Consider the following 14,639-nt stretch of genomic DNA (forward strand, 5'->3'; position numbering starts at 1 on the left):
AAAATAATGTTATTTAAGCGCTTTAAACATAATTTAACACTTAAAATATTAATTTTATATTATCACCAATAATTCTATAATGTGATGCTATGTAATGTTATAACAAAAAATCATCATTATTTACATAAAGAAAAAATAAATTATTATTTTTTTTTAATTAAATGATATTTTTATGTTACAATATGAAACTAAAATTTTTAATTTATTACTTGATTTTAAATTGTTCTATATTGTCAAGTAAATAAATATTATACGTTAAATCATTCTAAATTAAACTTGAAAATTGGATAAAAATAAAATTTATTATTATAAAAAAAAAATTTTTAAAAAATGATTAACAATTTATTAGTGGACTTAGCAAACAGTAGATATTTTTGGAAATAGACAAATTAAAAAGTCGGCCATTTGACTGGAGACTACTAGTCTTGAAACCAATCAATTGATCAGTAGCCAAGATTGGCTGGAAAATACTGAACAAATTAATCTCATTTTAATACTGAGGGTGAACAGCACGACCGCTGTGATATTTAGTATAATTTTAGTTCACGTTTTATACACGTTTGTGCATCTGCCAAAATTTAAACATTAATAATATCTACCATCAATTATGTAGTTATTATTAGAACTATACATATTTTATAGTTACTTAATTGTCATTAAAACTTGCTTTTAGTTTTAAGTTCTAAAAGAATGAAATAGTGGAGTCGTAGAAATAATTTATTATTTGAATTGTATTTAATGTTTTACACATTAAATACAATTATTAAAGTTAAATTTATTTTATCATATGTATTTAGGTATAAATTTATGTGAAAAAATTTAATAAACAAAAATATTCTTATGAAAATTGCTTACTCATTAATACGTGTTATTACTCTACTAACGTTAACCAATCCTAACAATTCCTAAGGTAATTTTTTTATGTTAATCATGCTAATTAAAATGTGTAACTTGTATCAAAATATATGATAAAAATTAATCACTTAAAGCTAATATTATTTCAAATTGAAGCTATATTAAAATTAACGAAGGAATAAATAATTGAATACAATTCATCAGTTAATTTACTATAAAATTATTTGAATTTTGATATTGATTATTCTGTTTTTTGTACTGAACTTGTTATCACACATTCATTCGTGTTCTTTACTAAACGAACTAGAATTAATGCATGTTCTAATGTTTTAATGTTCTGATATATTCGCCATGTGTAAAAAACAAGCATTTTCTTGTAGTACACAATAAAACTATTGTATTAAAGCCATGCATAGTCCGATAGAGTTGGATTGGAATACATTTTTCTAGTGTTCGAATTGTCGATTTATTTCAAAATAATAAAATTAGTGGTCGGATTAATTTTGGCCTACTTGTAAAACTCTTTGAATTGAATCGTGCTACAAAAGTAATTTAAGTAAACTAAAAATCAGAATGGGTATTGTTTTTTAAAATTTCTTATCGAATCAGATAAAGTTTGTAAAACCACCTGTAAAATATTTTCAGATATCATCGGACTAAAATAGTTACCGAAGAGCCTGATAATTAAGTTAAATAATTTAAAAATAAAATTACAAAAAAAAAGTTATATTTCTGCCCGGATCGGATTTTTTCTCGTATTTTTGTGTGAGACTAAATTAGGTCTAATTAATTTAAATTTTATTCGATCAGATTGGATTCATATTTTTTGGTCGATACAAAGCTCTATTTTATACTAATAAGTTATAATAAAGTAATTACTAGTAAATAAAAAATATATTTAATTTGGAATAACATTACTAATACGATGTCGGGCGCAAATAATATTATGTTTTAGCCCAGTTTTTTCAGAGTTATATTCCTTTGTTATTTTCTCCACGTCATTTCCTCTATCAGCTATTTTTTTTAGATTCTAATCACATTAGTAGATTCTCTAAAACTGGAAATTATTATGGAATTATTTTCTTTGAAAGCCGCTTCGAATACACCCCCTCGGGTCCACTTAAGATCCCGAGTATTTGGTAATGGTAGGCATTGAGCAAACGTGGATTATTTTGTTGAAATAATAACGACAATATGCGAGATACCAAACCTTACGTAAAAGACACCACGATATACAACTATTGTACCAATCATATAGACGGTGATGGTAAAAACTTTTCGCCGTCACATAGTTTAACTTCCTCTCCCAGTTAAAATTATTCCCCGGCCGGTACTTTCTATAAGCCTCTTCCACTGTCGCTATACAATTCTAACTAGCTACGTTTATTTCTTCTTCTCTAAGTTAAGGTACACATATATACAATATTATATATATATATATATTAGCATATATTATGTATAATGCTTACTACCGCTCGTTTTTGTTTCTCTACAAAACATCGACTTAGTAATTGTTAAGTAGAAACAATGTGTTTTACTTGATGTTTATGGTTTGTATACCTTTTATGAGTACGAATACTCTAAACATCTATACCAATCAGCTTTGCATAACTTCAGACCAATAAACGTCACAAATTCAAACAAAAGGTTAAAATAATTATTTTTAAAGTCAATAGATATATCATTTTTGATAAATCTAGTATTAAATATAAACTTTCATATACGGCAAGCAATAAATACCACTATTAATTCCTTTTGAACTAAAATATCAATATAACAATATCGAGACAAAAGTTTGATACCAATATCGAAATTTCATGTTTTGACATACTGAAATATTAAAATTATCATAACTGTGATTCGAGTTTTCACAAATAACGAGATAATTTACTTTTCTCTTTCAAAAATTTTGATTGTGTTTATAAATTCATGCATATAGTTAGTTATATTAATTAGATTAGTATAAATTTATAACTCGCAGTAATTAAATTAACTGCTGTAAAATGTTTCATATTATATTTAGAACATATCTAAAAAATTTTAATATATTTATAAAAAATAACATAGTTTTTGACTTAAGAGGTTGATTAATTACAGAGGTCAAGTTACCGAAACGTTTTTATTTTTTAAATATATAATGCACTAAATTTAATTTTTTTATAATTTCTGTTAAACAAAATTTAATTCGATGTAATTTAGAATGATGTAAGTATTTCTCTACTATGCAGAGTATCAGAAAACTAGCCATTTCTTTTGAAAATTTTATGATTTTTTAATTACTTGATTAGTGATGCAGTTACTAAAAAAGTATGTCATCAGTAAGAATATTTTTAAAATTTTTTTTTGTGAAAATATTGTTACTCGTCTAGTTTTCAAAAAAATGTTTCAAATGTAAAGTGAAAACTAAACACATCACTATTAACTGTTTTATACCAATTGTAGTTTCTCTTTACAAGTAGAATTGAGGATAATTTGTCCAAATAATGACGCCGTTAGCTTCAGTTAGATACGTTTTGTAAACTTTTGACATATCATTGAATAAAGTCAATCTAGTAAGAGCCATGTATTTTTATGGATAGATATAAAAAAATACGAAAAACTAAAAGCCATTTCTTCTTACCTACGTAATGAAGCTAAAATAATATTTAAAATTTTAAAAACTTTAGTTATCATCTCTCTAAATCCCAAAAATATTTTCCGCGTGTCTCTTTTAAATCGAAAATTAAAACCTAAAATTTAATATTAGATATTGAATTAAATCATTTGCACTAGGTATGAGAGCTTAATTTAAATAACATCGCTCAAAACTATTTATCAGAATTAAATAGTAAATTAAGTAGGGATAACTATATTAAATGTCGGTTGCTAATACAATTTAAATGCGTACAAAACATGACTTTTTGGATTTGGGATTTAGAAGTCTACCCCCGGGATGTTATTTACATATAAATTGTAACACTCGGCATTGTTATCTGACAATTCGCATCAGAATAGGTACTATACAGGACCCGTTAACCGCTTCATCAAGTACATGAACATTTTTTTTATTACTATCATTCATTTTCACGAGATGACGATGCAACAGCGACTATGGCAAAGTCAGCCGAAAATCGTCCGCCCAATCCATTTCAGCGTGCCGTTTCTTCGACCTTGTTAATCTCTCCCGTGTTCCTACAAATCGCGAATGCAGCACAAATACACGACTAATGTTGACGACGACAACGACAGCAACGAATAATAATAATAATAATAATATTTCTGCTGGCTCGTACCAAGAGATTAACGGTTCTATACTCTCCCGTCGGTCCCTTGCAAAGATTATTGTCGGTGATAACGTGCTGTGTAAGTTAATGACGCGAAACGGCGAAATCGACTATCCTACCCCTTTTTTCCGCACCAACTATATATAGCTAGTGAGGGACGATATTTGTACATTACCTGCCGTAAAGGTGTACTACACACCTAATATAACGTCCTCCTCCCATACTCTTCCGGCAGGAGAAATCGGGTTTTCTACGTAGGACTACATGTGCACGGTGTAGAATAAGCGTGCCCTGCGTTTTTGACTATCGCGATCGCCGAAGGCAGATATATAGAGAAAAAAGGAATTTTAGAATAGAAGGAAACATAGAATGAACACGGACAACGACGAAGACGAAGAAGAGCAGAACGTACCTACGCACGCTTTTAAAGGTAAAGGGGACGACAATGGAAATTGGGGTTTTTGGCAAGCATTCGACGAGACGGTATATTGTTTTGCGATTTGGGTTTTGCAGTGGTATAACCGATCCCACTTTATTACTATATAGGTACCATTGTAGCGAAATAAACGACCAATATTAGTTGTAAATCGATTTGAAATTTTCTCTTCCACTAGCCACCCTTTCTGCTGATAATAAATCATTACATTCCCGTAGTACACAGACCTTTAAATACATTTATTTTTATGCTGTAAAAGACTAATTTATTGTCGCTTAAGAAGCAACATCATCAAGTTATATTTTTGCCAAAATTAATAGGTTGACTACGTTTTTTTTATTTTTACTTGGGTGCAAACTATTGAAAATATACATTGAAGTTTCAATAAAACAGAAATTAATATTACGATGTCTTATAAAATTGATAAAACTGAGTGCAGTGATTATATATCTTAAACATTGTGATATGAGAAACTTTATTTTTATAATTGTAAAATAAAATTAATAAGCAAATTTAAAGCTTTAATTCTATTTTTAAACTAACAATATTTTATTATGATTATTTAATATAATATATTTTATTGTAGTTCTATTAAATTTTAGTAGCTTAATTATTTTAAAATTATTTAATAATTGTCAAAAAAACTAAATTTTATGTGTAATTCGACATTTATCAGATTAAATATGTTGTATTATTATATCACTGAATAATTTATTAGTATACCAGAGTAGTATGTGTTTAGCGCTGATGATAATAACATTATTGCTAAAATATGTATACGCTATTTTTTTTTTTGTAATTTTTGAGTCAAATATTTTTAATATATTTTAAAATGATACTCATAAAGATTAAGGGCTTGAAGAAGCTCCAATTAAATATAACAGAGAAAAGGATTGCGATGAGTTAGTTATTTTATTACTGTGTAAATTTACATACAATAATATTATTATAGTTCATGGTAGTCGCTGAAAATTACTGATTTGCCCTACTCTGAACGCAGAAAAGCAAGGTGCTTTAAGTCTTTACTGGTGGTTAATTAATTTATTTATAATTAGCGGTACGGTAGAATATCAGCGCGTGCCGACGCAACACTTAACCGCCGCGAATAAGTAAGTATGTAAGTATAGATAAACCGCGAACCGCCGACAGAGATTTATAATAATAACAGCAATTAATTAATCCCCAGTGCGAACCTTCGTCTGTAGGGTGTCTGCCGAGTGCAATTTCCCCGGGCAAGCAAAGTATGGAATGGCCCAACCCTTTCTTAAGCTTTCAAAAGTGTTCTAACCCAGTAATACTGTTGATTTTAGGATATACAGATAAGCTTGGATCCTTTCAATGACTGGTTCTAGGCGTCAACGACTAAATACCCTTCAGTCTCCTCACGTTTCCCTCAGTATATTTTTGACGAAATCCACCATAACGAAGCTTCAAATTAACTAAAGATATGATGTGACAACGTAAAAAAAATGCATGAATAAATAAGTATTATAAAAATTAAATTTAGTATGAAATTTATATTCAATAATTTAATATTGTAATTTTTACGGATAAATTATAAAGTAGTTTTTAAGTAACGCCTCGTTATTTCTAAGCCAAATGTGTCTAAAACTGAAAGGTTTAATGCAAAAATGTTTAAAAGACAATTTTTTGTTACACATATTAAAAATCCAACCTTATAAAAATTTTTTTTGTTTTTCATTAATTTTTTATATGTAAAGAATCGTTTTCTAATTAGTAGTAATCTCAAAAAAAAACTGATTTGATTTCAGTGTAAAAATTTGGTTTAACCAAGTATATAGTATTAGTCTATGATCATTAATACAAATTTTATTTTAATTTTACTGTGTAATTTAGTAATAAAAATAAAAAGTAGCTTTATCCACACAAACTATTGACATCATTCATTTCCAATATTTTTAACCCTTAAACAATCGCGTGGGGGTCTAGCATACCCCCACATAAATAAAAACGGATGTATTATATTGCATAAAAGGTGTACATAGATATAAATTTAGAAGATGGTTTTTATAGTAATATTGAATCGATTTTCATAAATAAATATCTTCGAAAAAAAAATGTATGACTTAAAATATTTATCAAAATTGAAATGGGTCATATTTACCCCCACGCGACTTGTAACGTTATAATTTTTTTTTGGACTTGTATTTTTTTCAAAATATCGTTTTATCGTAAATGCAATGTTATAATCGATATAATATTGTGGAATTGGAATTATGTGGATCTACCACCGACTGTGCAATTAAGTTTTAAAAATAAATAATCTATTGAGAATTTCTACTACTCGATGATACGGAACAATAAGAACAAAACATGTAATAAATACATCGCGTATATTAAACAGTATGCAAAGATTGTTGGGAGAAAAATCAATGTTCAACAGATTCAGAATAATTGTATATATTCGTATCATAATAATTAAATGTATTGTAATATTAATAATAAAAAAATTCAATTCAGAAAAATGTAAATGTAAATACACATAAAACTAATAAATATAAGCCATGTTTGAGCTCAAAGAAATACAAGAAAAATTAATTAAAATACATTTTGTAATAGTATAGCTTTTGTTTACCGTCTTAAAAATAAGATTTCGCAGTTAAAATAATTTTTTTATAAACCAAAATCTTTTAATGAAATTTTGAAAATTAATTTTTTTTTTTTTTGTAATATAATTTTTAGTAATGCACATAATTTTGTAATTTATTTATTTTTGAATTTTTATTTTTGAATTTTCATCCATATTTATATATCATATGGTAACAAATAATGTCTTTGAATTTAAAAAAATGAACTTTTTTATACATATTTTATACTTTTTTAGAAATGGGGTCTGATAGATCTCCACGCTACTATGAACGTTAAAAATAGGCACGCGCCTGCTAAAGGGTTAAGTATTTATTGTCGAATTAAATTTGATATGATAAAAGTATTCAATTATAAAAGTAAATAATTTTACTTCGTAATTTATTAATTTGTATTATTTGTGTGTACTACTAATAAACTATAATATTCCAATTTTTTTGAAACATGTTGTTTTATAAATCATAAATCTAAAAAAAAAAAATGATTTTTATCTTCACCTCAATTTAACAATGGATTTTTACAATTATAATACACTTAATTAAGTAGATCTTTTATTGGTTTTTTTAGTTAAAGTAAATCATTAAATTAATTCAGTTCTGCATATTTCAATTGTAGAATCTTTTTAAACAACAAAATTTAATTAGAAATGATTACTATGATTTTTGTTTTAGTGATCTATTACAATAGAAATGCCAAACAAATGGAGTTGTTTTGAAAAATTTACCGTAAATAGTAATTGTAAAATTTTCAGACTCCATTTTAATCTTAACAATACAATTTTTTACTATTAATGATGTCAATTTCAAACTTGCAAGTTGAGCTAAAAGTTATGACAATGAATTCAATTTTTTTTTTTTATTATAAATTTTCACAAAAAAAAGTAGGTTAAAAATGATTTTTTTTAATATATTAAAAATCAAAATAAATAATAATTTGAAAACAAACATTAAAAATTATATAATATATAATTAAAAAATTACATATTATATTTTTGAATTTAAGAATTACTAATCTGAATATAATTAAAGAAATTGAAGTTAATTTTGTAATTATCCATCAATTTCTTAGAATTAAACACTATTTACAGTTTTGCATCGAAGCGTTTTTTATAATATTGATTTTAATCACTGTCAGATTAAATCTATACTGGACACAACAATGCCACGTCCCCATTGTACCGCGATCCCTATGTGCTGGTTTTTTTTAAATTTATTTTTCAAATAATTATGCAGTTTTAAGAAAAAAAATTAAAGAAATGTCGATATTTAACGATTTAAAAAATCGTAACTTTTGGGGAAATGGCTCATTTACAGAAAACAAAAAAAAATTTTTTAACTTTTGACAATAATCTAACTAGATACAATTTGTGATCTTTTAGAATATTTATGAAGAAAATAAGTCCAGGAGAGCTGAAAAAAATTAGCGATGTACATAAAAGAATAATAATATGGTATAATGGTAAAATTAATACCTTCTCAGCTTCACATTGAAGCTAGAAAACATAATTTAATAGCAATAAACTTTTAAATATTTAAATTATTTTATAATTTGAACTTTTTAATATTCCATAAATTTGTTTTATTTTGAGTACAGTTTAATCAGTAATTTGATTTACAACTTAACGCTTAATTCTAAACAACTTAAACTTTTAACAGCTTTTAACTTTTATGTAGGTTGTTGCAATATCAACAGAAAATGTAACATACAGTGTAACATTATAATACATTTTCTAAGTGCACATAGGTAAACAAGTAAAAACTTGTTACGTACTTTAAGAAATTATGACCTCAGAATAATAAGCAGCAAACGTAAAACTAATCTTTACTCACTATAAAGATTTAAAAGGTAAAGAAATGAAAAAGAAATAAAAAAGTCAACGTAAATTACATACTATTTAAACTGCACAATAGTTATCAACAAAAAAAAAACAATTTTATTTACAGATAAGGTTAATGTTATGTAGATATTTGGTGTCCACGTATATATTTTACCCAAGCGAATAATGATTTAACATTTTTTAAGCTAATAGAATGCTCAATGGATTTACTAGTTAACTATTTGTATATATATTTTTTTAATTAAAATAGAGTGTGGCCATATTCAAATTATTTTCACAATATACAAAAAGCTAATATCTACATAGGAATAACTTGTAAAAAGAAGTGCCAGAGGTCAATGTGATCATAAATCTAAAACAGTTCAAGTAGTTTAACAAAAAATATGAAAAATCTATATTTTATCCACGCATTTTGTTTTTTATGTCTATCCACACATGTCTATCACCTATTCTAAATCACGTTGTCCACTTCCTGTTTTACACCATATACATTAGCTTTCCGAAGTTAACAAAGTTTAGATCTACCTCTTACTATTATGTGGAACAATACTATAAAATATGCAATTGCTATTTTCAATGAGATATTACGTTGTAGATCCGATAATTACTCTGTGGTTCTAATGCTAAATGAATGTTTTTTATTTAATCCATAAGATACATTCATTTTATCTGATTGTGGTACGCAACTCAACATCTTAATATCAAATATATATTTTGAGCTCAAAAGTCTCTACCTCAAGTATGAACTTCAGACGTCTGTATCTCATTCAGTTGATGCATAATTTCTATCGCTTTATTGACGGAAATTATGAGGTTGTGACGGCCGAATACTTAAAGAAGAATAATCGACGGAAATTTTTTTATTTTAATATTATAATGCGATTTAAGAGCTTTAATTTCATATAGGTTAGAAGTTGTCAGAACTATCAGAACATTTTCAAATATTAAATTGTATGATATATTTTTTTAATAACTAAAATTTAGGGGAATTTTTTCCAAATTTCTTTAACTATAAATTCAAATAAATTAAAATTGTTCTTTTAATGCATAAACCAACTTTATTGGTCCAGTAAGATATAAACATTTTCATGAACAGGTGTAAAAAAAATTATGGTAAAACCAGTATGACAAAAAAATATGCCCATTTTAAAAAGTAGGACGAGAAAAGCTACTACAATTGGTGACATAAAATCTAGCATATAAGAATAGAAGTGAGTGGAATGAATATACGGCTACCGAAGATGATGCAAATAGACATTTAGAATGCTTTAAGTATGCACATGAACATTAATGTGATTGGGATAAATGTATAACTATAGCTGCTGTAGCAAGTGGCTATTTAGACTGTTTATATAATATACAAATATATGAAACTAAAAAATACCAAAAAACATAGTTATTCTATTGAGAAAAATCGAGTAATTATTAAAAGAATAACCTTGTATTTCGTTAATTTATCATGAACTATTAGTAACTACAAAAATTTGTGTGGTAAGGGTGGACCGGACTCACAGTGAGATGACTTATCGTCTCACCCAAGTGATGTCCAGCCACAGCTGCTTTAACGAGTAATTGCACCGTATTCGTGAAGCAGCCGAGTTGACGTGCGACCACTGTTCGGATCGCCCAGGAGAGGCTGATAGCGCTCTGTACACCCTCTTCCGGTGCGAGGAGTGGGCCCAGAAGAGGGACTCTTTGGACTTCCGAGTCGGGTCCATGGTAGACCTGATGTTGGTTAGCCAAGAAGCGTGGTTGCTCATTCAGGCGTTCGTTGAATCCGTCTTGAAAAAGAAGGAGGAAGCGGTATGCCCGAGACAGAGGCAGCCACGCCGCCCGGCACAGGAGGACCTGAGACGCTGGTTTAGGCCGGTGCCTTAAGTTCTTATTTTTGTGTTATGTTTTTTGTCTTGTGAGTTATTTTGCCAGCCCTCCCTAACGGTTTCCACTCTGGGATCCGGTTAACAAGAAGGAGCCACACCACGTTGTGAATCAGCCCGAAATTAATCAAGAGCTGATTTGTAACGTGGTGGTGTGAGTTATAGACGGCGTGGGCCGTCCTGAAGTAATGCCTCACAGCAGTTCCAGGGCGGCCCACAATAATGCTAGTCGTGTAAAAAAAAAGGATAGCATCCTTCTTTCTAAAATAATAATTAGATTACAATTAAAAGTTGCCAAAATTCTCCCTGAAAATATTTATAACTAAAACTTATAACATATTTATCTTATTTTTTTTAAAGCAAAAGAGGTAAACAAGGTTAAATTGTGCACTTATCTCTTTCCCTCCTGTTTGACTATAACAATTATAACATTGATAATATAATTGAAAAAAATAATTATTTAAATAGAAATACAAAAAATTATATAAAAATATATATTTAAAGTATTTCTAAAACAAAATTTATGCTAAAATAGTTAATTTTTCATAGTAGGGATGTGGCATAGTTGAGTAAAGTATAATGATATTTGACAGTGATTAAAATCACTATCAAAATAAAACGCTTCATGCAAATCTTTAGATAGTGTTTAATTTTAAAAAATTGTGGATTATTCCAAAAGTAACATGATCTGCTAGTTCCTTATTAATATCCTGATTAAGATAAAGTATGTCGAATAAAAAAAGGGATCATTAAAAAATATTATTTCTCATAAAAAAATTGTATTGATCCATACACTTTTCAATAAGTTATAGCATTATAAAGATAAAATTGTAAAAAATAAAATATAGAATTTTCACACAACAATAGCATTCGATAACAATTTTCACCATGAAAACAAAATAAGGTCCAAAANTTAATATCCTGATTAAGATAAAGTATGTCGAATAAAAAAAGGGATCATTAAAAAATATTATTTCTCATAAAAAAATTGTATTGATCCATACACTTTTCAATAAGTTATAGCATTATAAAGTTAAAAATGTAAAAAATAAAATATAGAATTTTCACACAACAATAGCATTCGATAACAATTTTCACCCTGAAGACAAAATAAAGTCCAAAATTATTTTTTTTAATATTAACGTATATTACATAAGCTTAAATTTAAGATATATATAAAAGTGTCAGTATTTCCGGAAAACTTTCAAAAGTTAAGTTGAAGAAGTGAATTTTTTGTGAAAAAGTTGTCATTTTGAATCTCCCCCTGTGGGCTGGTAAAGAGTTAATTTTATAAAAAAAATATACCAAATGATAGATAAAGACATCAAGCATCTATAAAAAAAAAAGTTATATTGATTTGTTCATTTTTGAAAAAGTTATGGCAATTTTAAGTAAAAAATATTGAAAAAATTTCGACAATTAGCGATTTTTAAATTTGTAATTTATTTTGGGATTCCCCCTTTTACGGGGAACGAGGGAAATTTTTTCAATTTTTGAGGGTAATGTCTTCGACTAGATACGATTTGTGATCTTTTGACGTATCGTTGAAAGAAATCGGTTCTGCGAGAGCTGAGAAAAAGTGGTAACAGTCACAAAAAAATAATATAAAAAAAAAAAACACATCATAGTAAAATTAATGCCTTCTTAGCTTCACATCGAAGCTAAAATAAATAAATAATTTCATCATGATAAAATTAATAAATTCTCAGCTCGCATTAAAGTTAAAAAATCCGAAACATTTTTAAAAATCCTGAAATAATTATTTTTTATTTAGATCTGGTAATTAGTTAAAAAATTATAGAAATTTAAAAAATAATATCTAATTTTATCACTAGCCAACTTCAAGATATTTTTCTAAATATTAAAAATTTAGGTTCTTTTGTCTAATTCTATGTATTAATAGATTCAACTAGATTAAAATCGAGTACTTTTGATACGCAGATCAGTAAAAGCTAAAAATTAACATGTAGAGACACAACAAATTAATCTTATACCATCAATATACGACACAATCGATATAAAAGAGTGATATTATATGAATGCAATCCAATCTTATTTATTTGCCATTCTTTAGAACTATAATATAATAAATACTAGTTGTAGTCTAATTGACAATTATAAAGCTGTTTTATTAACTTACCAAAACTAGTGTTTAAGAATTCTTACTAGACTTACACGTTTGTCTTTAGTGTTTAGATACTAAGAAACAAAAAATGCCGCCAATGATACTCTATGTCAAATAATAGCGAATAGTGATAAATTAAGGGAGTTGAAGATTAGTTAAATAGTTAATAAGTGTCAAACAGTTGTTAAAATGTTGTAAATTATGTGAAAATTCATCAATTAAAATTAAAAAATAAATTTATGGCTCGTATTTCAAAATATTCAAGATGAAATTGATAAAATCATGGAGAACCAAAATGTAGAAAATTCAATTTGAAAAATTGTATTTCGCAACTAAGGCGTAATGGAAAAAGTTCAAGAAATTAAATTTTGCAAAGTTCAAGTCTAGAAAATGAAGTTAATAATACATTGAGATCGCTAAGCACAAGTGGATCAGAAACAAATATTAGCAATTTAGCTCCATTAATATAATTAGCTGCATTAGACATCTTAAAGTTCGACGGTAGTTACAATAAATAGTCAGCATTTCATGACATGTACAAAACTTTGATTCGTGCCAATGAAGCCTTAACAAATATGCAAATATTATTTTACTTGAAGGCTGCGCTACAAAGCGATGCATACAAATTAATACAATGCCTCTATAGAACTTCAAAAAATTATACCTTCGCTCGGTAAATATTAATTAAGCGCTAAAACATCAAAATAATTTTAGTGCAAACATATACAAAATCGATCTCAAGTCTTTGTATAAAAGGTCGTTAATAAAAATGCATGAATTCATAGATATTATAAATGAACTTACTATGTCATTAGAACTGGCAAACAATTGCCAAGAAAAATGAGGTCTCTACAGTCTATGAGCTAATGACATTTCTCATAAATATATCTTAAATAATTGAAGCTGTAGAAAGTACAAAATGTATACGAGAAAAGAGTGACAATAAAACATGTAATACGCACACCAGATTCCAAAAAAAAGGATTTCCGCAATGAAAAACTCTTTTGTTTATCGCAATAAAATTAAATGTCATATTTTTAAAGAAAGCCAATATATCGAGATCTACAATTTTTAATTTTGTTATGAACAAACGAAAAAATCGGTCTGTTCAATTAAAACTTTGTAGTAATTCATCGACAAGCGCTTTTGTAGCAAGTGCCGATAAAATGCATATACTATCAACTACGATAATTAAGGTAAATACAAGCAAAACAATTTATGTTAGCACTCTGTTAAACTCACGCTTTCAAAGTAATTTCAAGACTAATAGATAGCAACTTTGAATATCAAAAATAAGAACAAATTGTTGAATAACTGACGTCATTAAAAATTAAACTCATTTTTTCTATAATGGTCAATATATATTGTCTATAATATTAAGTCAAGATTAAACGATGACCATATTATAATATGCACCCAGAGAAAAACCTCGATCTATATAATAAATTCATTGTTCAATTTGATAAATATATCATTACTATTGAATCAATGATATATTTATCAATATGATATTTTTTTTTCTTGTCTTGAACAATAATTATTTATAAGAATAGTTATTTTGTTCGTATTAATAAAACATTATCATAAACCCTTGATAAAATTTCTCTTTCAATTTTGATTGAGGTTTTTCTTTGGGTGT

This window comes from Daktulosphaira vitifoliae, unplaced genomic scaffold, assembly GCF_025091365.1.
Source record: "Daktulosphaira vitifoliae isolate Bord-2020 unplaced genomic scaffold, ASM2509136v1 Scaffold_2, whole genome shotgun sequence".
Lineage (NCBI taxonomy): Eukaryota > Metazoa > Arthropoda > Insecta > Hemiptera > Phylloxeridae > Daktulosphaira > Daktulosphaira vitifoliae.